This window comes from Corvus hawaiiensis, chromosome 13 (genome assembly GCF_020740725.1).
Source record: "Corvus hawaiiensis isolate bCorHaw1 chromosome 13, bCorHaw1.pri.cur, whole genome shotgun sequence".
In the NCBI taxonomy this organism is placed as follows: domain Eukaryota; kingdom Metazoa; phylum Chordata; class Aves; order Passeriformes; family Corvidae; genus Corvus; species Corvus hawaiiensis.
Window position 1 is genome coordinate 19,972,107 of NC_063225.1, and position 24,379 is coordinate 19,996,485.

General features: G+C 50.1%; 1 protein-coding gene across 2 annotated transcripts in view; it reads right to left on the reverse strand.

Moving 5' to 3' along the window:
* The window catches only part of LINGO1 (leucine rich repeat and Ig domain containing 1), a 153,728-nt gene that overhangs the window by 82,413 nt on the left and 46,936 nt on the right, over nucleotides 1-24,379 (reverse strand). For both annotated transcript variants that reach the window (XM_048317690.1, XM_048317691.1), the window contains one exon: nucleotides 19,760-19,802. The gene's annotated coding sequence lies outside the window, so the exon portion shown is untranslated. The remainder of the gene's footprint in view (nucleotides 1-19,759; nucleotides 19,803-24,379) is intronic.

The window sequence follows — 24,379 nt, forward strand, 5'->3', positions numbered from 1 at the left end:
ATGTGCTGGGGACCACAGGTCCAACACAGCCACCACGGGGGGCCCAAAGCCTGGCTGAAGCCCTGCAGTGAGCGTCAGGCAGGAGGGTGAGCTGAGATACCACATTGATTTCTGCTGGCATTAAAGCTCCAGGAAGAGAAAAATACCTTACGCTGCAAGGAAGCATTCTGCAGTGAGGCGGTTACGTGCCAGTTCCCTTCCCTGCTAATTTTTGCTTTGTCAAAGCCACTGGAAAGTATTTCTTATGACTGACAAAGCAGTGGGATTTATGAATAGGCAAATTAAGAATAAAGAGGGAAGAAATAAGTCTGTTGATAAAAAAGCTGAATAATTCAGTTGAGGATCAGTTACTTGAGTCGATTCCCCCAGAATTTGAATGAAATAATTTTTACTTAAAGTAAGTTTGTCTTTTGGCTTGAAACCCTGCGAGCCGGAAAGCAACATATTTGCATTTTGCTTTCCAATACATAAACCAAGCCTTCATTTTATAGGCTTTCTTGTTGAATAATCTGCTCTAATTTAATTGGAATTTGAATCCTATAAAAAGCATTTTCTACTTAGTTTTCTACTGATCTTGGGTATTGAGATTTTGTGATCTGAAAAAGCAATACGTATGCGTGTGCTGATTACCATCCTCAGAGGAGCTTCATTGTTCTCCTGTTTTCTGCTGAATAATCTGTTGAATCTAAAATGCAGTTTTGACTTAGCTCCTTATTGATATTTTTATTTTAAAATGCTATGATATGAAGAGCTATTTGTTTGTATTTTCTGCTGGGAAGTGTTTTCTGTTGAGGAATAGGAGAGCTGATTCTGTCAGTGTTTACAGGAATAACTAAGTCAACAGAATTACGCACACAATTAGCTTTACTTGGCCCTAATGGCCAGATATTGAGACATTTAAAATGTGGGTATCTGTGGGTGTCTATGGGGCAAGTGAAGAGGGCACAGCCACCTCATCTTCCTCAGCTTTTCTCTCCATCTTCAACTGCCTAAGTACCTAAGGTCGCTGGACTCAGTGATACCTGGAGGTCCCTTCCAACTCAAGATAGAGTTGGAAGGTATCATACAACTCTGTGATGTTGTATGATACCTTTATAATTCTAGCCCAAAGTTCATCATTCTATAAAAAATGGGAGGTTGGGAAAAAATAAGCAACAGTAAAGTTTGGTTTTGTTTCTGGATGCCCAGGAAAAGCCACTTGCTCCTGCCTGGCTTGGAGCAGACAATCCCAGGGCATGGGGACATTCCGGTGTTGAGCTCAAGGCCAGCACTCAGACACACCAGAACTGAAACCAAGGAACTGTAGGCACTGAAATCCCTCTGCAGGTCTGGGACAAAGCCCTGCGTGGGAAAACCAGTCCTGTCTCATCTATCAGCTTCACTGAGCCAGGCCCTGCACATTATCTCTGCCATGGCTTGTAGTGCCTAATCACTACCAGGCTACGTACAACCTGGCACATCCTTTAATCACAGCAGCAATCATAAGAAATTAAAATAAATTTATATATGTAATAATCCCTCAGCCCTGGGTAATCAATAATACACGAGCAGCTTGTGAGAGAGCAGGCGGATGAATGAATCCGTACCCCATCTCTGCTCTGCCACAGCCGATCAGAATTCCCAGCAGCAGGCAAGCACTGCTGCCCGAGCTGCTGCTTAGAAACAAAACGGACAGCAGGAGGGCTGGGGGGAATATAGCATTTCATTCCGTGCATCAACAGAAATGGATTAATAGAAGACAGGGATCCTCTGAGCAATGGCTGGGTAAAATATCACCGTGAGGACAGGAAAGCTACATTGACCGTGAAATAATTCCAAAGGGCAATATCATAATTTTGGTATCCCGTCTGTCCCCTGGGTGTTATTTCACCACTCCTGTCATCAAAACAATGCTACAGACCAAATTCACAGCACTGGAGACTTGCAGACTGATTCTCCCAGCCAGGCTGTCACACTGATGGGTGTCTGGGGGTCTCTGCTGCTCCCCTGTGTGAGCTGGGGTACCAGGGTGGAGTCAGCATGGCCTCGGCAGGCACTGGAGATGGGCAGGTCTGCATGTGAGTGAATGGCACCAGCTGGATTAGCCAGATGCTGAGGGCATTGTGGCATGACCTTCAGCGGGGGAAGAAAAGACAGATTTGGCTCTCTTACAGGCAGCCACAAATCCCCCTGACCTCGGCGGCAGCAGGGCGGCCGTTTTGCAGGGCACAATTCGATTTCCAGAGTGTAGGAGTTCAATGCCAACTGTTCCCACATGCATAATCCCCCACTTAACTACAGGCAACCACGTGCTGGTGTTGTGGCCCAGAGGCCTTGGCGGGAGGAGCCTGGGATGCACCCGGCTCTCATCGGATGCAAATCCATGGGAGGGCTGTGCTGAGCCCTCTGACGTGCCCCGTGTCAGTGCTGTGGCAGTGAAATCCCCCTCCAAAGCCATCCTGAGACCTCCTGAGCTCATGGGGCTGCTCGTTTGCCCCAGGTTTGCTTTTCCACCTGCTCTGAGAACCAGATCTTCCTGCCGCATGCCCAGAGCCTGCCATCTCCAGCCACCACGTGGTGGCCCAATCTGGTGTAACCCAACAACACCCCAAGGTCTCTCCAAGCGCGAACGACCAGCCCCTGGGCATAAGGAATCACGCTGGCAGCACACATTCATTGTGCATCCTGGCACACGTGTGCGCACACCCATCTCTGTAAGACACAGTAGCAGAAAGCCCGTGCTCCAGACTTCAGTCAATAAGCAGATGGCTCCCCAGCACTATCATTTTACAGCATTACAGCTTCTGCTCTGCTCATGCAGTGAACATTTTCTGGCTTATTGCATGAAAAAGGGTGGCTACCATGGCTTTGCAAAATGCTGCATTTTCTACATTATCTTTTTATCAAATGCTTTCAGGGCGGAGGGAGGGAAGAGCATTTCTATTTTCGATTTACATCCTGCAGGACACAGCTTTTTCCCTGGATCCCAGTGGGTTTTTGCTTCTTGTTTGCCTCCTTCCTGATTGTCATAGCTCTGTCACTGTTTGTGGGGAACCGGGAGATGGAAGGCTGTTATGCCGACATCAAGGGGTTGCAATTGCATGCTGGTAAACATGAGAGCAAGAGGGATTTCTGATGGTATTAGAAACCACAAGATATCTGCAGATGTAAGTGTTCCTGGAGGCAGTGGGTCTAGCTGTTAGCAGAGTAATTAGACCTGGTGTTATTCCCAGCCCTGCCAATCCCCTGTGAGTCACTGTGGAGGAGGGGACGGTGCCTGCATCCCACCCACCTGGTGGCCGCTCCATGGCACATGTGGGTCCCTGTATCCCACCCTCCAGCCACTGCTCACTTCCACCAGGGCCTTACAAGCTGGGGGAAGGGGGAAGGAACTTATCTGGAGGATATGGCACTGATGCCTTTTCCTGGTCTTAAAATCAAGAGTCAAACACGGTTAGAAGGGAAAAAGAGATTTTACCTTGGTATTTATTTTAAGGATCCTTAGGTGCACTACGTCCAGGTCGAATGCACCGAAATGCACACCACAATGCCCACCCCAAAAGATCTGGTATAACATTAGAGGTCTTACTAATTAGCACATCTATCAAAGATTCCCCAGTGAGAGGCTTGAATGAACCCCCCCTCCTCCCCAAGGAACCTTCCCCTGGCTGGCTCTATCTTAGTTTACAGAATGTGTTCTGGAGAGGACCTTGGGGTCTGGAGCACACTGATCCCTAACTACAAAGCTTCTCAAATGTTTAGTCTCCTAGCTGAACAGACAAGTCCAAGAATGTAGGCAAAAAGCACTAAGAATACAGAAGTTGTAAAAAGGTATAAAAGAAAAGGCAAAAAATCATCATGGCATCAGCACGGTGCCTTGCTTTACATGTACAGCAATTACTGTGCTGGCATTTTCCCTGTGTTCGAAATAAAAATGTCAATAAGGAACAAGTTATTATACCAGAAAGAGGGTGGAAATGGCAAGAGCTCATGCAGGCTTGAGGGCCTGGGCATTACTGCAAATGCTGCCCATTCCTGCTGCACTCCCTGAGCTCTGGGATCAGGCCTGTCCCTCTCTTCAGCACCATGAGACCAACCCACCTGGTGCTCCCCAGACCAACAAGGCACTGAATACACCGGGATGGTCGGACACTGGAGCACGCAGTGTTCAAGAAGTTGGGTTGTCAGCCTCCAGGCAGACCTTACTGCCCTCCTCCGCTCTCTGCAATCCTGAGGCTGCTCCAGTAAATGAAAATGTATTTTTCTCTTTTAATGAGACCTTTCTGTCCTTTTTACTTTTGCCTTTTCTTTTCCAAGCCTTTCTTTGGTGCCCTGCTGAGCTTTCTGCCTCCACCAGCCCCTCCAGAGGCCTCATCAAGGAATGATGTTTCCAAAGGAAGCAATGCAATTTCATGTTGAACCTCAGGGTCCCTGCATCCAACAAGGCTCTTGGCAAAGGGCACCCCCAGAACTGTGAATATCAGAGGAGACCCAACCATGACACAGGGTGCAGGAGGAGGATGACAAGGGGAGAGGGATGCTCACAGCCAGAGGAGGATATGTTTCCTCACATGGAGCCTGGCAGGCAGGATAAGGGCTGAGGCTGAGGGGCAGGAATCTGAGTGCCCAAAGCCCCAGCAGCAACTACAGCCCAGCCCAAGGAGCAAGGGCAAGCAGGGCACCCAAGGCACCCTCCTGACAATGGATGGTGAAATGGTTCTGACTGCACCTCTGCTATCCTGCACCTACACTGCCTTCCTCTCCCTGTTTTCAATTATGAAAGCAAAACAACACACAGCAAAAAAACAAAACAAAACAAAAAAATGCAAAACAAACAAACAAACAACATTAAAAAAAAAAAAGCCCTCCAGGAATTAATTAATGATTCATGTTGGAGCCTTGGCAAACCTCGCTCTGCAGAAGTTCAAAGCAGGAACAATAAGTATTTGGCAAAGAAGGGGCAGTGGGCTCGTGCTTGGCGGCGTGCAGTGCGGAGTGCTGGCAGCATCGCTCCCTCACGGAACCCGACACCTCAGGGACCACAGGAAAGGCTCTGCCAGGCTGCTCCGAGCCAAGCGTCACATCCAGCCCTAGGGATCAGCCACAACCCAGCTGTGAATAACCAGGGACAGAGGCTTGGGAGGAACACACCACTGCTGCCAGTGGTGGCTGTGCCTGCCCTGCCTGCCTGGAATGAGGTGCGCCCTCCATCCCATGTGCTCACACACACATGTGCCCTCCTGAAAACCTGGGCCTGAGCCACTCCAACTCTGCATCCTGGAGACTTAGGATAATGAGAGATCTTTACTGCAATTAATAGATGTCATGGGACATGGTCTTGTGAGTCTAGAGCAAATGAGGCTTGGATAATTGGTGCTGAAACACATCTATCAGGGAGATGATTTTTTTTTCCCCCCACCAGAGCTGGAGGCTGGAACACACTGTCAACTGATCCTGTACAAATGTGTTTGGCTATTCGCTGGCGGCAGCTTCCAAAGTTCTGGTGTGGAGCCTCTGCCAGGCAGGCCTGCAATCCTAGCAGCAAACAAGCTGTCATTTGGTTGTTAAAAGAACTGCCTGGAAAGTGGCTTTATCCCCACATGCATGCACAAACACCCACGCACATGCTCACGTGCATGGAAGCAGCCAACAGGCACCAGTAGCAGCTTTTCTGGTCACCCTGAGCTCTGCCTACAGCTCCCCTTCCCTCAAGGGGAGCTCACGGTGGGTGCAAAGGAACTTCCTCCCAGCACCGCGGGTGGTCCATCTGCCCCACAGCAGGGGAGAGGGATGCACCCCACGGCATCTCACCAGAGGGATGTGCCACCTCCCAGCACCATCCCCAGCAGTGGACCCACAACAGCACAGGACGTGGTTCTCCCCAGACACCTCCATCCCTTGGTGGTCTGGTCAAAGCCATAAATAAATCTACCTCTATATTGTCTCAGCAGCACCTCCAAATACCAGACAAGGACACATGCTGCTTCTCCAGATCCTCAAACCTGCTCCAGGGCACATGCAACCAAAACACCATGAATTTTCAGAAACTGCCTAATAGAAACCAGTATCTGCTTTGTGCAAGGTTCCTAAATGAAAAGTTTTGTTTTGCACTGAACTCAGTGAATCAAAATCACCTGCAGGACAGGACTCAGGAAAAACCCAAGCCCTGGCATTTCACTGGGAAATATTCAGGAATTTTGCCGCAGTAAGGGAAAAAGTATTTAATTTCTCAAGCACGAATCATAATAAAATGTTAAATACAACCTAGATATTAAATTAAAACATAAAAGTCAAAACAAATCAAAGAGACACATTTGAATTTCCTGGACACTGTCAACAGACAGAAGCCAGAATGATTTTCTTCAGTATTCTCCCACCTGAATGTTGGCTCCATGGCTACATGCCGATTCTGATAATGTAGTTCGATAAAAAGTACATTTTCCAATGGAAAATTTTATCCCTGATACCCTCTGCCTCCATTTCCAGAGTGTCTGATGGATGATGCAGGGGACAGAGGTGATGTCACTCCAGGGCAGATCCCCAGCAGAGAGGGGACCAGCCCTGAGATGCTGCCCCACACTTGGCTTGTGCAGGACCAGGGGAAATGGACCCACCCTGTGCCCCTTAAGGAATGGGAAAGCATTCCCATGGGTTATTAAGCATTTGTGTATGGGTTTGGAAACCGTAGCCATGTCACCACAATACAATTATGGATAAACCCAAGGCAGGCCATCAGAGAGCAACAGAGCACAAGGCTGCAAGAAGGGCCCTGTTCCCTTCCCCACCCTCTCCCAGCACTAACTGGAAACAATGGAGATGGCACTGGGCAGCCTGAGCCATCAGCTGTGCACCAGAGCAGCTCCGCCAACCAGCCCTGGGCACTCCTGGCTTGCCAAAACCAATCTGGTTGGGGACCAGGCTGTGCCAAGGGTGAGAGCTCTCTAGGGACAAATCATTTCTGACAGCAAAAGAGGGAATCAAACCCTAGCTCAGCCCACTCCTGGTTGTTACTGGGCACCTCCAGTGCAGCCCCAGCCCCTGCAGATGTATCTGTGGGGCTCCAGCCTCCAGAAGCAAACCCACAACATCAGAGTCAAAAAACAAAGGTGAGAAATAGCATGGCCTTGGTTTACTGCTATGCAGCCATGCTTCTGTGGCAGAGGAAGGGTACCAGGAGATGTGCTTGGCTCACAGAGCGTTTAGTGAAGGTCCAGCACTTCATTAGGCAGCTGTGGAGCCCTGTGAAGCCCACTTTCCACTCTGGATCAGCAGTGCCAAGGGCACCCGGCTGGTGCCAGCATGTGGAGAGACCAGAGGGCCTCGACCACCACTGGTCAGGGACCAGGGCATGGGGATGCCAAGCCCTCCTGCCTGGCATGGCTCACCCCAGGACACTGGTGTGTCCAGCCCCATGTGCTGCTAGCCCAGGGATCCCCCCTGCCTGTTCTGCCTGCACCCCTGCCCACTGTACAGCAGAACAGTACCGGAGCCCCCTGAGGGGAGCAGAGACCAGGGGTGGCTGCTTTCTGCAAGGCCAGGGCTTCCCCAGAGCCCTGGGCACCCCATGTTAGCATAGCCCACAGACACAGCCTGGCTCCAGATGCAGAGCAGACGAGGCTAATGCATGCAACACCTTGGAGTCAGAAGTTAAAGAGCAGCTGAGAGGCAGCTCTGTGGCCATCTGCCAGATGATGCAAGCAGCACTTTCATAATTCAACAGGCAATAAAGTATTAGAGCAAGGTATGGCCAGCAGCCTGTTTCAGGGAAGGTATCTTGAGAGCAGGGCTAGCACCTGAATCCTCAAGCCTGCAGGTGTGGATGTGCAGAGAGGAAGCACAGATGCCCTGCAAGTAGCCTGCAGACCTCACTGCAGGATTGGGTAAAAGCAGGTGCTTCTGTAAAGGGTTAGATGTTATTGAGATGAATGAGAACAGGAAATAGAGTTGGACTAATGAAGGCAGCAGTGTGGAAAGTCCTCAGTCCTTGGGGGCTAGGCTGAATAGCTGGAAAGAAGATTTACCTAAGATCTGCCACTTTCTGTTAGACTCGTAGTACAGAGCACGTTCTCCTATGCTGGGGATTCATCAGCTCCAGCTGCCAGTGAAAGGGAGATGGGATGCCTTCCTGAGGGGCTCCTCCAGTTCTGCCACAAGTTGTCGGCAGAGCAAGAGCTCCCTGTGCAAGCAGCAGGGAAGTGGCTTTCTCCAGATGTCATTCCGCAGAGCACAGCTAGAGGTCCTGGATTTTGCGGCATCACAAAGCCACAAAGATGGTACTTGGCTGTCCCATCCTGAGGAACTCTGGAACAGCCTGGCTATCACTGGGTAACTTGCCAGACTCACCCACCATGCTCCTTGCTCTCTACAGGCTGCCTTCCTAATCTCCAGCTCTGCTGACCCAATGAGGCATTGGGACCAGAGAAAGAAGGTGGCAGCTGGAAACCATCACTTAAGATATACCCGGAAACCACCACTTAAGATACAGCCCAGCGTGGGAATCCCAAAGGCCTGACATTGCCCAGCCTAAGGGTGTTCAGAGCCAGCACAGGCAGCTTTCCTGTGAGAGGAGAGATGGGAAGCATCCAGGGAGATGGGAAGCACCAGGAGAGCCTTGGAGGCAAAAGGAGGGTTAACTCACAGCCATGGGAGCAGAAAATGAGGTTCCAGTTATTAGTTGATTTATTGGTCTGTCCTCAGTTGGCACTCAGGACTCAGAAGAAAATGTTCCACTCCAAAGCATTAAGCATCTTCAAACAGCAGAAGCATTAAAAATTGAAATCATAAAATAGACATGTAAATATAGCAGAGGTAAACGGGGCAGCGAGGAGAGGAGCGGAGCCAGCCCCAGCCGAGCCTGCAGGGCAAGGAAAGGGCTGTGCCAGGGGGCTGGAGCCATGCTGGGGTGGCTGTGGCCCCCCAAGTTGGGGGGATAACTTGCAGGGAAGCTCTGGATAGCTTCCCTGAATGACTGCACTGCTCACCAAGAGCTGTGGACTGCAAATACACCAGAGGGCGGAGCTGCCTTGCTGGATGTGTGCAAGAACCTCACCCCACAGCCCCTCACCACCTTCCCCTGGCCTGCACTTGATACGCTAGAGCGTCTAGGGGTTTTTTTACTCCTCTTCTCCCACACCAATCCTTCTCAAAATACTTAAACGTGGCAAGGAGGGGGGCGGGGGGGCTGCCTGCCAGCAGTTCACCAGGTCGAGCAAACCCAGTGAAGTCACCCAGCTCTACATCAGGAATCACAGCTGGATGGCAAACTAATGCTGTCACCTCTTGGGGCAAGGGCTGTTGGTCACACGCAGCATTTCACCGAGTCAGGGACAAGCACTCACTTTCCTCCTCTCCTAGAGGAGCAGGGCAGAACAGACTCAAACTCCTCTGGCCAGCTACCTGCAGAGCAGAAGGATGGTGTCACCCTTCCCAAAGCATCTGCCGAAGGAGAGGGCTCAGCAGCACTTCCTGAACCTGAGGATGGGCTGCTGGAGGTGCTGGTCCCTTCCTAGGCATAGAGGAAGGGAAGGGACCCAATGTAAGTCACTACCCCTTGCTGGGCCTGGGAAGTGGGAGCTAAGAACCGCTTCACGTGTTGCTCCAGCATCTGGCCCAGCCTAAAGCACCATCTGCCAGCAGAGATGGCAAGCCAGGGGAAAGATGTGGAAAAAGGGAGGGTGGGAGGACACAAAGCCTCCTTGCCTCCGTGAGAACGTGCATCTGGCTGGGGACTGGCATTTGGGGATAAGTGCGTGGCAAACCCATCCTCCTTACAAACAGCAAGTGATGCCTCCTTATGAACACTGGGCTGCCTTTTGATTGTCTTTTCAGAGCTACCTGCAGAGATACTAAGCCCTCCCGATTTGCCACTGCTTCTCAGGAGGGTGGTAGATGCTCAGCCCCTCTCCAAACCCACACCAGACTGTGCTCAGGGGCCTCAAACCTCCACACGCAGGAAGTAATCACCTTCAAGGACCAGCAGACCAGCCAAAGGACAAAACATGAGGCAGCCACACCAGTGGTCACATGAGTTCCTAAGCTTTCAAACCTCTGGAAGCACAACCTTCACCTTGGGAAAGGTCTCTGGTGAGGAACTGGGAAATCACCACATCCTCCAGAGTGCTGGAGTCCCCAGAGGGCCTCATCCCACATGTGGTCAGCAAGAGGAACCAACCACCACCACTGCCCCTCGCCACACTCTGGCACGAACCCAGCTCTCTTGGCACCCGTACCTGTTTTTCCTCTACACACAATTTTTTCTTAATTGGGAGCTTGTTAATTATCCCAATACTTTGCAGAGGAAATAAACAGCAATTAGAGAAATAAGTGGTATTTTTATTCCCTGGCACTCTCGCAGAGCTCTCTGACGCCTCCCATCCCTAGCTCCCACACGGGCACATGTTGCTGCCTGCTCCGGCGTCGCTGCCCGAGTGCTCTGCTCCGTCTGTTCCCCACGAGCAGGGCACTGTGCTGGTGGGCTGCCTCGCTCTCCCCCGGGGAGGAAGCGTTACTGTGTGAAAGCAGCAGGCTGTCCTGCTCTAATCTCTTTTAAAAGTCATAAATTGCTGAGAAAAGCCAGTTTTCCTGCACAACAGAAGGTTAGCGTGTTTAAAGAGAGCACTGGAACTGTTTTTATTAATCAGAACTGCCATAAAGAAAGCATTTTAATTAACATAATTATCCTGTTTGAGAGAAGCAGCCTGTACCTCACAGATACTTTTCAAACTAAAGATGCAGGCTGTCACAGTCAGTCATAATTAAGCAAAATGAACTGGTTTTCCTTGCTCTGTGTCTGCCTCCTTCCAGCTACATGCTTCCCCTTTCCTCTTACACTCAGACCAAGGCGAGAAGAGACAACATCATGCCATGGGGGTGGCTGGGCAGGTCTCCATCCCTGCATCCCGGTCTCCAGCATGGTGCAGTTGGGGTTAAGCTCCGTCCAAGCCAGCAGTGCCAACTCTGGGCACTGACCAAGCTGCAAACCATCAACCTGAAGATGGAGGTGGCTATAAAAAACCCACAAGATCTGTATGACTCTGTTTGCAGCACAGTCTCACAGTCAATAGATAAAAGATTTATTCTCATTGAAAAAGACAAAAAGAAAAGCATAAAAAGCCTGGCACTGGGCTGCCCGCCAGCACCGAGAGAGAGAAGCGGGTAAGGGGAATAAAAGCTGGCACGGGCAGGCAGCTGTGTGGGTCTGGGTTTCTCTGAGCATCCCAGACACAAAGCCAGACCCTGGAGGGCAGTGATTCGACCAGGAAGCAGCCCTTGTCCTTCTCCTCCTGCCTGCTTCTGCCTGCAGCGTGAGGCTCCACTACAAGCCTTAGGCAGCATCTTCCATTCCTCCCAACACAGTAACAGGCTCAGTAGCTCTCTTGGCACAGCCCTGCCCGCCCTTTGCTCCTAATGCTGATATCCCCCTTCCAACGGGAAGATGGGGCACACAGGCTACACAAAGCAATCAGGTATCACCTGCAAACCCAGCGCTGGCTGCTTCAGCTGAGACCTCCTGCACCACCAAGGTGTCCTGGAGCAGGACACAGACCTAGGGCTGAAGGAAACACCTTCAGCAACCAGCCAAAGTCCCTTAATAGCAGCACTATTCAGTATTTTAAGAGGTATTTTAAAGGATGCTCCGCTATTTGGCAGAATGTGCAGTGTAATAGACTGTTAACAATTTGTGTTTTTAATTAAAATCTCCTTTATTTATAAAAGATGGTTCTGAGTTGATGGCTCTGCCCTGAAATAGCACAGCACTGCTGGAGATGCTCGTGTCATGTCTTTCATTCACACCCAGTGTCATCTCAAAGGGACCAAGGTCACCATGCTGAGTTCTCAGCCCCATGTCCCCAGGGACTGCAGGGACAAGAACACCCATCCTGCCCACACAGCACCCAGTGCTGGGTTTCACCACCCCAGGGCAGCCCACGTTCCCTTACTGCCAGTCAAGAGCTGTCTGCAGGTAGAACGAGGCAACAAATTTGAAAAGAGGTATTTTTAGATTTTTTTTTTTTCTTTTTTTTTGTTGGCATGGTTTCCTTAAGAAAACAAGTCTTGTGACATCACCTGCTCCACGTGTTGTCTGTCTCCCCTAATTACTCTCCGACTCAGCAGTCAAATTCAACAGCGTGTGAGTGACAGCTGAAAATCTCAAAGTTATTAAATTCCTGGAGGTTTCATGGAAACAGGCAGGCAGACAGAGTGGGGAGGTCTTCCTCAGCTCAGCTGAGCCAGGCTGCAGCAGGAGCCTGGGTCTTGCAAGGCACCAGAGGATCCACATCGGAGAAAAGAAAAGCACAAAAGCCCCAGTGATGCAGGGAAAAGGCTGAATCAGAGGATATAGTGTGCTAGATATTGAAATCAGTCAATCTTCAGGTATTAGCCCCTGGAAAAGCAGCCTTCTGTAGTGCTGAGTAGCGTGTTAACAACTTGTTTTCAAACAGGAAACACAATTTCCATGGGAGATTCAGGTTTTCTTGATGGAAGAATTAAAATATTCAGGGGAAAAAAATCATCAAACACACTTTTTTTCTCTGGTTCAACACAGACTGACACATTCAGGTGACTAAAAAGACCTCTGGGACCCACCACAGAAAGTCTAGAAGCATCTTCTGCATCAAACTTCGCTGGGCAGGGGTCAGAATTCGTGTCAGCCTGCTCCAGGTGTCCCCAGGAGAGCTGGCCAGGGACATGGAGCAAAAGGAGAGCACAGGGCAAAGCCTCGGGCTTGCTGCTGTGAAGGGCTTTGTGTGGCACATGGGAAGGTTTTATTTCTATGCAGCCTATGAAGCACTCACTTAGAGATGTCTTAAGACCTACTTGTAAGACCAAATAAAAATATCTCTCCTGGTTCTCGATTGTGTGATCTGGGAAGGAGGCTTCCAAAATTGGGTTCTCTCCCTGCCTGCACAGAGGACGGGGTTGTGACACCACAGAGAAGCCGTTTGTAGGTCTCCGTTCGCAGGCTACCAGGCAGGCAAGCGTCACCCTCCCTCAACCAGGGCATCTGCCTTCCCCAGCTCCGAATCCCCGGCAGAAAGAGGACTCCTTGCTGGAAGCGTTGGGGTTGGTGGCATTGCAGGGCATTGCAGCGGCTCTCCCAGCCACAGCCCCTCCCTGTGTGGCCCTGTCGCTGTCCGGACAGATCCCACAGGGTCGGGAAGCCTTTCCCCCTGCACCGCCTGCCCGCTCCCCTCGTCACAAACCAAAGCTGCGGCGGGATGAGGCGACGCTTCTAAACTCCTTAGCAGGGAAATGTTAATGAGCACTGAGCGGAGGGTGAGAAAAACCTTTAATCGCATTAGCTCCGCTGTCAGCGCTGATGAGCGTCCCCGAACCGGAGCGCCCCGTCCATACACATGGCACGGGAGCGGCCGGGGGGAGCCGGACCTCGAACTGCCGCCCCACCGCTCGGGGCAGGCAGGGAAAACTGTCCTCAAAGCCACACTGATCCCCTGCTTAACCTTGAAGAAGCACCTCTTGCGAGCTGATGGTGCCTACGCCATGGGGCTCCGGGATCCCATCCTGAGCGGGAGGCCGTGCCGTGTGTGCCCGCACCCGCGAGGAGCCTGCGCTCCCACTGCGGAAAGTCACGCGCCAGGTTTTATACTGGGAACTCACGTCTGAGCTTGTGTAACTCTCCCATGTTTTTCTTTTTTTCTTTTTTTCTTTTTTTTTTTTCTTTTACGCGGCCAGGAAATTGCCATATAAAGTGTAAGTACAAAAAAATAACGATTTTCCTCAGCTAAGCAGCCACGTGAGCGGCGCCGCTTGCGCCGCCCTGCCTCTCGATGCCTGCATACGCTGTGTGCACACCCATGTGTGCTGCTCCGTGATACACCGGCACATTTGTTACGGTGACAGCCTGCCGCCCCTCTTGGGGGAAATGTGGTTTAATTTTTAGTATAACCTTAAAAAAGGAGACTAGCAAAGCAGCTCCCCCATAAATTTTGTAAGTGACATTTATTTCTCGGTGCATTATCGCTAGTGATGGACAAATCTGGAATTTAGGGGAGCAGCCATCTTCTGCCAGCTCCAGTGGGATGAGGCAGTTATCCTTAAGCTCAGCTCAGGCCCTGCCTGGAAAATCTCCAGATGCTGAGCCCTCTTCTCCCTTCAAGACCTCAGCACAAAATGTAGCCCTTATATGCCTTAGGGGGCTCTGGGTGCTCCTTTTGGTGTCTAGAGACACCATCTCTAAGGAAGCTCCCACTCCCTTGCCCATGGCCTGGATACCCGCAGTAACACAGCAAAGTTTCCCATCCAATTTCACCAGCTCAGCCCATGAAACCATCTCTGATGTGCTCAGATCCCTGCCCATCCTGCCTGAGGTATGATGGAGTTTGCTTTAAGAGCACAGCGCATCTTTCTGGTCACCGAGGCGAGCTCCCTGCTCCCTAAGCCTGCCAGGTCTCAATCTGAATACGTATAAAAGATCTCAACAGCTGGGTGTTTAATTACAGGGACTAGAAATCAGGCTCTGCACAGTCACACCAGGTTATTTCAGCTCCCTGGAGCTGGCTTCAGAGCGTACCAGGGAGGCTAGTGCTTCCAGCTCTGTCCAAAAGCAGGGTGGTTCAAGCAAACACAAACGATGCCCAACCCCCAAAAGGCTGAGCTCAGAGGAGCACAGGTGGGGATTCACAACACAGCCCTCTCCAAAATATGAGTGAGGGGGTTTTGCACCACTGGGTGCCAGGGCAAAATACCATTATTTGTGCCTGGACAGAGGAAAATGCAAGATGCCACTAAATCCATTACATCCATACGGGTTCTACAAGAGACAGAGGGACAGGAGATGTCCAGTTTACTACCCTGGGGCTGGACTAGACCCAAAGAAACACTCCTGGTTTGTTCACACTGAAGAAAGATCAGAAGAGCAGAGAACAGAGGATTGTTAATGGATAGTGAAGTCTGATGTAATTTGTGGCACAGTTATTTGCACCTAAAAAGGAGGCTGATGTCAGCCCTGCCGTGACAAGTCCTTAAGTGTTGCCCTGCCTGCTGGTACACAGGGATCTTCAGAGTCAGTTACTTTGAATTTCTAGGGAACGGGTCCTTTCAGAAACTGAACTCTGAGTCCTAAAAGACTTGGGCATCTCCAACCGCAAAGTGCTTCAAAACAGCCACAACAGGCTTTCCCCAAGCTCTATCAGAGTCTGGAAAAGCCTTTTCTTTGGGCAGACAAGTGTTTCCCTCTGCCAAGGTGGCTCAACATCCCTGGAGCATCCCATGTGCTCCTGGGGATGCCTCTCTGCCGTTCCTGGAGTGGTGTTTGGGCTCCCTCCCAGCCCAGGGGATGGTAAATGCTGAGCAGAGCCAGCAGCGGGCTGGCTCTGGCCTGACTCTGGCAGGAGGTCCTGCCCTGTCCTGGCACCAGCAGCAGCCCAGCCACCTCTGTGAGACCTGGGACTGACCCTCAGTACTCCTCCTCACACAACCCAAGCAAAGGCATCCTTTGGAGTCTCCCAGCATCGACGTCCTCTGCTGCCAGGCTCCCGAGGAGCGCTGCCTTCCACCCTCTCAACACACACTCTGGAAACCCAAGCTGTTATTTCCCAGGTTGTGTGATCAATTCTTGCACTGGTGTCACCACACATCTCCAATTCCCCACGTCACATCTCAGCTGCTCCCTGGCTCTTCCCTGGCCTCTCCACTCAATAGCAGGCACAAGCCAGTCATGTTTTGGCAAAAGGGTGCCTACAAAACCTCAGCTGCAGCCCTGACTTAAAAAAATAAGAGCATATGGAAAAAAAAAAAATGAAGCAGGCTGGTGAAGTAGGCAGCCTCAACAAGGCTGAGTGATGCTGACCACTGGGACCAATTACCATGCACCAGAGTTAGGGGTGGCACCCATGGGAGCCCTTGCCTTGGCAGTGGCTCACTCTGAACATACAACTGAGCCAAGAGGACTGTAATTCTTCCTCTGTGCTGACTGAAGGCTGCATCATCCCCCAAAGGCCCTGGAGGAGTTGAAATAAGGATGAACATCAGGTCAGACATGTCTCCTGCTCACAGCCATGCACACATCTGCCTCTCCAAAGAGCTTGGAAACAGAGTCACAAGCATAGCCCAGCCCCAAGATCCACTCTGAAGCATGCGAGGAGGAGGAAAGCTCCTGGGTCAGCCCAGCAGGCTGCAGGGTCTGAGCAGGAGACTCAGAGACGCTCAGACTGAGCTTTCCACTCTCTTGCTCAGCTGCCCATAACTGCTGGTGCCCAGTGGCCAGAGACCCCCCGTGACCCTCACAGGCACAGGAGACCAAAACACCCTTTGTTCCTCTTCAAAACACCATGTGTATCTGAACACCAGCTTACAGCTGATCTAAGGGAGTCCATGCCCTTGTAAGTTAAGATTTAAAGTTTTAACAAAAGCCATTCACTGTTTTGTCTGGGCAAGCTGCTGGGAGCACCAGCAGCTCAATTTTATTGATAAAAGCCTCTTTTCTCTAAAAACATGGGACCAGTTCTCCCCATGACAGCGAAGCATGAGCAACGCAGAGCTTCAGACTGCAAAGGACAACAGTTTTCCAGCATTTCTGCCAGGCAACGAGGAAAAAACCCACATCCGACAATATCTGCAAATAGAGTGGGTGTGAAACCCTCAGGGACCAGTGGGCAGAGCAGGTTTCCAGCCTCTCCCAGCAGCTGGGAGCACAGTGGAGGATGCCACCAGTCTCTGTATCCGGGGCATCTATGTGTTGCTTTGCTTTGCTGTCCATTATTACGCACCCCCAAGGAAGCACCTGCTGTGTTGTCAGCAGCCCCCTGCTAGTTCCAGGAGAGCAGCCCCAGTGGATCTCTTCCAAGGTGCTCCCATCGACTACAGGGGGACAAAGCAATCAGGAAGCAGACAAGGAATGCATGACTTTCCCATCGCGGAGGGGCTGCTGGGATTTGCTGGAAGGCATCCAATTAGTTAATGAGCACTCCAGAGCTGAGTCTGGTCTGGAATTAGTAATTAATTACCACAAGACAAGAGAGAGTGAATATATTGGAGAAACCCACGTCTGTCCTAGGGATGGACTTAGGAGAAGAGAGTCTGCCCAGCAAGCCCACACTGAAATGGAGAAGAGCAGCTGGCAACCAACAAGCAAGCAGGATGATGTGGATCTCAGAAAAATGCACAACACCAGGAGCAAACATCACAAGTGGCCCCCATCCCAGATATCCTGTACCAGGAACTGGCCTAGCTGGGAGCCTTCGACCCTGGAACTGCTTCTCCGTGCTGATCCCAGCCCATCACAGGCAACACAGGCGCAGCCAGTCAACACTTTGCTTCTGATGAGCAAAACTGGAGCAATAAGGTGAACAAGACACATCATCCTGGCTGGGTGCTTCCTGCTTCCACCATCCGCAAAGACCATGGCTTTGGAATAATTCCCTCATATTCATTTCCCTCATTAGTCTTCTGCTCTGGGCTCCTGAGCATGCTCCAGCGCAGGAGGACACAGAAGCTCCCAGGTCCAAGGTGGCTCGGAGGAGCGCGGCTGTCACCAGCAGCATCGGCCCTCCTGGGCACAAGCAGTCTCCCACCAGGTTCTCCTGGTTGAAAATCAGTGGCTGAGCTCTGAGGAGGAGGAGAATGTACCCTCCTGAGCGTTCACTCCCAGGCCTCACAGTTCCTTGTCACCACCTGCCTCTCCGGAGCATGTCCCCATGCGGCAGGAGCTGCAGAGCAGCTCTGCATCCAGCCCCTGTGATAAATTAGCCAGGGATTCAGGCATTTCGGTGCAGCTGCCTCATCCTCTGCCAGCATGACAATGTGATTAATTTTGGGTGCAGATGAAGCTCATTTATCAGAGGCACGTGATGGCTGCGCAGGCTGCAGGGGTGTGCGGGGAGCCCTGGGGTGCAGGGCAGAGCAGGAGCCGAGGCAAAAGGCAGGAGGCAGGGAAGGAGAGTGAGGAGCCAAGCTCGGGGCATCTCTCAGGAAGGCTGTTTGCCACGTTGGCTCATGATTAAGCATGCTGGGGGAGAGGAGCCCGCGTGGGAAGAGAGCTTTTATCTCTGCTAACACACATGGCTGCGTCTGGGGAGAGATATGCAAAGGGAGGGGTGTAAGAGGATTGGGGAGAAGAAGCCGTGAGCCGATTACGTTGCATTGGGAGAGGCAATTCTACCACCATGGCCACTTATCCCCCACTGCCCTCTCCTCCAGGCCATTTTCCACTTTCTCCCCTTTTTCGAGGACCAGTGGGTCCTGTCTTGCCTGTCCCCACTCTGCAGCTACAGACACTTGCTTTTTGCTGCTGGAAGGAGTGTGGCCAGAGCTGCTGCAGCAGGAATTGTCTGGGAAGACAGAGCTGTATGTTCACTTCCCATGTAACACAGCCCTGACACAGAAAAATCACTTGATTGGTTCATCCACCTATTGGCTGGAGTTTCTCCATGTTCTGGAGTGTGGCAGTGCTGCTTCCTCAATGCAGCACAGCTCTCCCAAGGGCCTGAGCTGCTCCCAGATGAGGCTGCCAAGGTCACAAGAAAATTATCACGGATCAGGAGTGTCTGCACAGTTTTGGAGTGAGGAATAGCTTTTGGGGTAAGCTCACACCATGGCCGATGCCCTCCAGTGAGATGGATGCACAAGGAGAGGACATCAGGGCAGTTCCCTAGGCACCAGGATACACAACCTTCGTTTGCCCCCTGCCATGGTTAGATCTGCCCTAGACAGTGGTGTCCCCATTGCAGAACAGCTCTGTCTTGGAGCAAGGTCACGCCAAAACCCTGAGATCACCATAACAACGCTCCCTTCAATAATTTTAGGCCCCAAGTAGTGAACCATTTGCAGCTAAAGAAAAGAAAACCCTTCAAGTTCAATGGAGCCATGCAACCTGGGACATCGGTGGCAAATCCTTGAGCACATGGCTGATGTCAGTGCGTTCCATGGGACTTAATTATCAAACCATGAGATAGCATCAAACAAAGAGGCTGCTTTTTTTGATAAATGCGTACTTTTAAAAGAGAACATGTCAAGAGGACAAAGGTGAAGATGACACAATACATGGTAGCCACGCTGATTGTGAGACACTCCTGCTAATTTATCCCAGCACAGAACCAGGACCCTTTCTGCTGGGTTCGAGGTAAGGTTAGAAAACCCATGGGGACTTTAGAAGTGTGAAAACATCAAGCACTGAATGGCACAGGGACTTGAGCCTGAGAAAGCCCAGAAATGTTATCCTTCTACCCACTGATTCCCCAGGAAAGTCAGCCAGGTGGCTGGTGGCAGAGCGGGTGGCCTGAGAGGAGCACATTCCTGGAAAGGTTACAGGTGACAACACTAGCTTGCAGCCAGGACTGCAGCTTCTGACATTCACATTTCTTCCAGGTCCTAAATGCTCCTCTAAGCCTGCCTCCTCTGCAGAGGTTCCAGGGCAGGTTGTGCTCTCCTTCCACCCATCAGTTCACTTTCTTATTGTTCCAAAGGTCCCCTGAGTCCCATCCAGATACCTCCCAGGTTTTATTACAATCATCATGCCAATCACGAAAGTTTTCAGTTCTCACATCCAACAAAGTTCACCCAGGAAGGATTAAAGATGCCCACACTGTTTCCCTTCATGGACTGTGGAAGGGCACTGATAGACATAGCGTATTTTCACACAGAGGGGAAATAATTCTGGGGTGAAGCGCAGCAGGAACTGGCTCCTTAACGGAGGCACACTCAGGCTCTTCCACCTGCCTGGGGAGCAGTGGTGGTGCCCAGCCCCACTGCCCCTCCAACCCCACGCAACACTTTCGCAACTGGCATGCACTCAGCGAGGAGAAAACACAACTGCACTTACCAGAGCTGAAATCCTACAAGGACCTGCTGGTGAGGCAAATAACCTGGAAAAGAGGAGAAAAAGAGATGTGGTTCAAGGGTTGGCTGTGGACAGCAACAGCAGAGTGTTGGTGTGGCCCAGCCCTGCAGGGGTGGATGGGGCAGCATGCTCAGACAGGGCTGTGGCAGATGACCTACACTTGCATTGCACCAGGACCATCTAAATTGATCAGGGCCACCAAAATCCAGCCAGGCCCATTCGCCAGCCTCTCCAGGTGCTCAGCTGGTGCTGGCAGAGCTCTGAGCTGCCGCATACAGGTGGAATTCACCAAGGGATTAAGGAGCCATTTCCCACTCCCATCCTGGTACGAACCAGGCTGCCCCATCAACGTTCCCCTCTCATCAGCTCCTGGAGCACACCATGCAAATCTGCACTAAGGAGTCACAACAACGCACCTGGGAAACCATAAATATCTGTGAAAAATCTCCCCATAAATCCACGGGAAGGGGAATTTACAGCACTTTCTTTGGAGATTTCTCTGGGTGTTCCCTATTAAGCCACTGTGCTTGTTTGCATAAGTACTCCTCAGACAGGTAAAGTCTTCTCTGCCATCAGTTATCGGCTCTGCAAACAGGAGCAGCACCAGGCGTGGGATGTACAAACACCCAGCTGTAAAGATGAGGGACTGGCTCCTCACCTTGCGAAGAAATAAAGGGTATTAATTTCTTAGTGTAACCACGGCACACTCCCAGCAAGGACAGGGTGAACTGGTAGCCCTGACATGTACAGAACAACTGAGAAAAGGGAAACGAGCCAAAAAACTCTCTGTATGCTCTCAGAGTATGCCACACAATGGCAAAGTATGGAAAGAACGAGGATTTTTCACATCATTGGGGAAAAAAGTATCAAGTGGAGAAGAAATACAGAAGTGCTGGAATCAGCCCCAGCTACCCAAAGAAATTGCTGTAATATATTGTCCAGCCACATACCAAGGCCACTACAGAAATTAGGGAAGGAAATGCCTTGGCTGATGTAGCAGCAATGAATACACTTGTTAGTGATAATACATCAGTTACCAGGCTGGGCAGAAGCCTTTCCAACAAGAAAGGTTGACACAGGGCCTTATTAAAGAAGGTAATACGCAGTTAAGACACCTACTGGTCTCATCTGATGAATGGTTGACACAATACATCATATATATGCAGGAAGGGATTGAAAATAACATAAATATGCTCAATATGCTCAATGGTATCAGCCTACACCTCTGGAAATACATGTCCATGATATACGACCTGGAGATGACATTTTAATTAACATGTTCTCATGAAAATACAAACTGGAACCTAAGTGGGAAGCACCATATACCATCTTACTATGTTCCTATTTTGCTGTTAAAAGTTTAGGAAAAGAAAGATGGATACACCATTCTCCCATCAAGCAGGTGGTAACTAGCCAGCCAGCTGACAAATGACTGACTCCTGGAGAAACTCTCACATCAGCTAAGAATGAATGGGACATCTCACTACTCTTGGTATTATTGACTCTGTTACTGGTACAGCATAGCTAAGGATAAAAATGATGGATGATCCGGATTAGTGGAAAGTTAACAAATCCAAAGGGAAGATAGTTTCCCTAGATTATACAGGAACAGGGTTCCCAATTCCTGAAACACCTGACAGGACAACTCTTGCTTTCTGGTGTCCATCAGATACGGTTTATAATTTAGCCTGGGCAGAGGTAAGCAGGAGGACAGGTCTCATTGCCTTGATAATACGAGCTGCTGCGCAACACTTAATACCAGTTGTTGCATGATGACAGATAATAGTTTAAGAAGTAATAGTATACAATTAAAATCACTTGTGAAGTGTTGACCCAGGACTGATTACCCTTTCTCTGCTCATCCCCCTTCAAAGCAAACAGAGAGGGATGCAACTGGTATTACGGGGACAAGATTGGGAGTCCTTAATGGTATAGATGCTGAAGTGCTCCTAAATAAACTAAGTGCAACAACAAGTGATTTAAGCAAATTAGAACACCCATTGCGATCCTCTCTATTAGCATTGGGGACTAATCAATGGCTCTTATCTGATATATTGCCTCTGTGGGAGAAAATTAATGAGAGAGACCACCAGCTGATTGTAGAGGCACTTGGAATGGTCCAGGGCAGTCTTTCACCAGCTCTTAGATGTATCCACACTCAAGTGCGGATGCACTCCACAGTGGCAGCACTTATGAGGGTAGGCAAAGAAGGCACCTTACCCACAGATGTTTGAAAAGTAGCTTGGGACAACAGAACTGAAAGAGAATTTTAATCCTGGTGGTATTTGGCCAATTATGACCCCATTAACAATAAGGTCACAGTTTCTGTCCTAATAATATAATGCTTCAGTATACAGCATATACCCAATTGTTGCACTAAATCATGATACAATCATCCTCTTTCCCATAGAACATAAAGTACGGGTACCACAAAGTGGACACATGTGGCCAACAGTACATGGGAACAACAAGGATTCAGCTGTAAAAGAAACACCATTAAACCCCAAGACATGTCTTGACACTGAGCAAAATGTATGTCATTTTGAAACACATGCTGATGAAATCCCTGCAACTGCACTTATATATATTGGAAAAGGATATGTTTTCTTAAGGACTCTTTGTGGTTTTATATTAGTAGGTGATATTACTGTAGATACAAGTAATCATTCGCATATTTGCATTCGTAACTTTAGTGGAATTATAGGGTATGATTTTAATTATACGGCTCCTGTTACGTCCCGCCAGTTGTTACAGTCTAATTATACGCTAGTTAAAGACTTGTTACCTACTTCAACTGGAATTAATCTTAATGCTGGTAAGGAAATTATCACAACATGATGACTTACATCAAGTATTAAAACATATATGAATTGATGGATAAAAACTATAATCACTGTCCACCATAATGTGGATGAAATGCAGTATGTGTTCAAAAGAGGAAAGAGAGATGGAGAAGACCACTGGTGGGAAACTCTCCTGGGGTGGTCACCTACAGCCACAGGAATTTATAACCTCCTGCTCCACCCAGTGGTAATCTTACTAGCTTTGAGTCTATTTGGTCTGGTGCTTGTGATCATTCTGTATATAAGATTATGGAAGCTGCCCATGCTTTTTGAAAGGCTTTGCAAGCTTTGCTAAATGTATTAGCAGGGATGCTTAATAAAAACAAAGGGAGGGCTGTAAAGAAGTAAAGGATATTAATTGCTTAGCATAACTTGCTTAGCATTAGTACCCTAAGATGTGCTGAAGCTTTAGGCCCCACTTTGAGCAGATTTCACCCTGCACATCTTCTGCAAGGCTGCCTGGGTTAATTGCCAGGAGAGCAGGTTGTATTTCAGCTATGCCATTTCTCTGCATGTTTAACGTATCCCTATCATGACTCCAATGTATTTCTGCATAGCTAGGTGGGAGACAGGGGAAAATGAATAACACGTTTCCTTCCAGCATGAAATTGTGAGAGTGTCCTCCACTGAGTGCAATTACTGTGTACATGACTTCTGTAGTCTGGCTAATACTGCTAAGTATACTGGAGATTAAGGGATTTGGGGCTGTAAAGTCCATTTCATCTATCCAGGCCTGAGCAAGGGAATGCGAGCAGGGAAAAAGTCTTGCAGAAACCTCTGGACCAAGCAGGGTCTGGCCTGCAGGCAACCATCCCACCACATCCCCTTGCTGCTCTCAGACCTCTCCCAGGCAGCTCTGAGCTGTGTGGGGTATGTGAAGGAGGGCAAATGTGGATGCCGGGTCCAAAGCACATCCCTAGGGCTGACCCTTCACCAGTGGCTCCCAAACTCAGTGTGCCCCATCAAGGATGCTCCTGACCCTATGCCAAGCACTGCTGTCATGTTCCTGGACTGCTGAGCCCTCCCCAGGGTGGCATGTTGATGACACGGGACACAGGGATAGACTTAAGCGGTCATGGTGCTGCTTCTGAGAGTGCTCAGGAGGCACAGGAGAAGAGCTGTTATCCCTGAGCCAGAGAGCTAATAACAACACCGGAGCACTTCTGCTTTGGCTGAGGCGATGGCCTCTCTCTGCCCCACGGAGAGGGAAGTTGCAGTGCTTCCCACGGGGCTGGACTGTGCTGCCAGCCCCCAGCTCTGCTGCACCTTGGCTCCTCATCAGAGACTTGCCCTGGGGATGCAGGCTGAGCTAATGGGGGGAATACCCTGCCCCAGTGCTAGAAGCTAAGGAAGCCTCAAAAATAACTCTCCTACAGAGCCAGCATCCTTCCCAGTTCAAAGCAGGCAGAGGCCAAGCCCCGCCAGCACTCCTTCCCAGGGGGGAAGCCATGGCAATCTCCCTCCAGCTCTTCCAAGCCAATGGAATATGAAGCAGAGCAAATACTGGGTTGTTGTGAAAGCATTGAGGAGTGAAGCAGAGCAAGGAGATGGCTTTGAGTAGTAAAAGCTGCCCTTACATTATGAGCTCAGACACAGCCTTATGCATCCCCAAGCAGCAGAGGAGCCATCTCCACTTTGATCTGGGTTTGATTTAAAATGGAGCATCTCCCTCAGCATCACCCGCGGGGCAGCAGTGAAGCAACCTCATTTTCCTCTGCTTTATCCCTTTTGCCACCTGCTGTGTGCCCAAGGTCCTAGG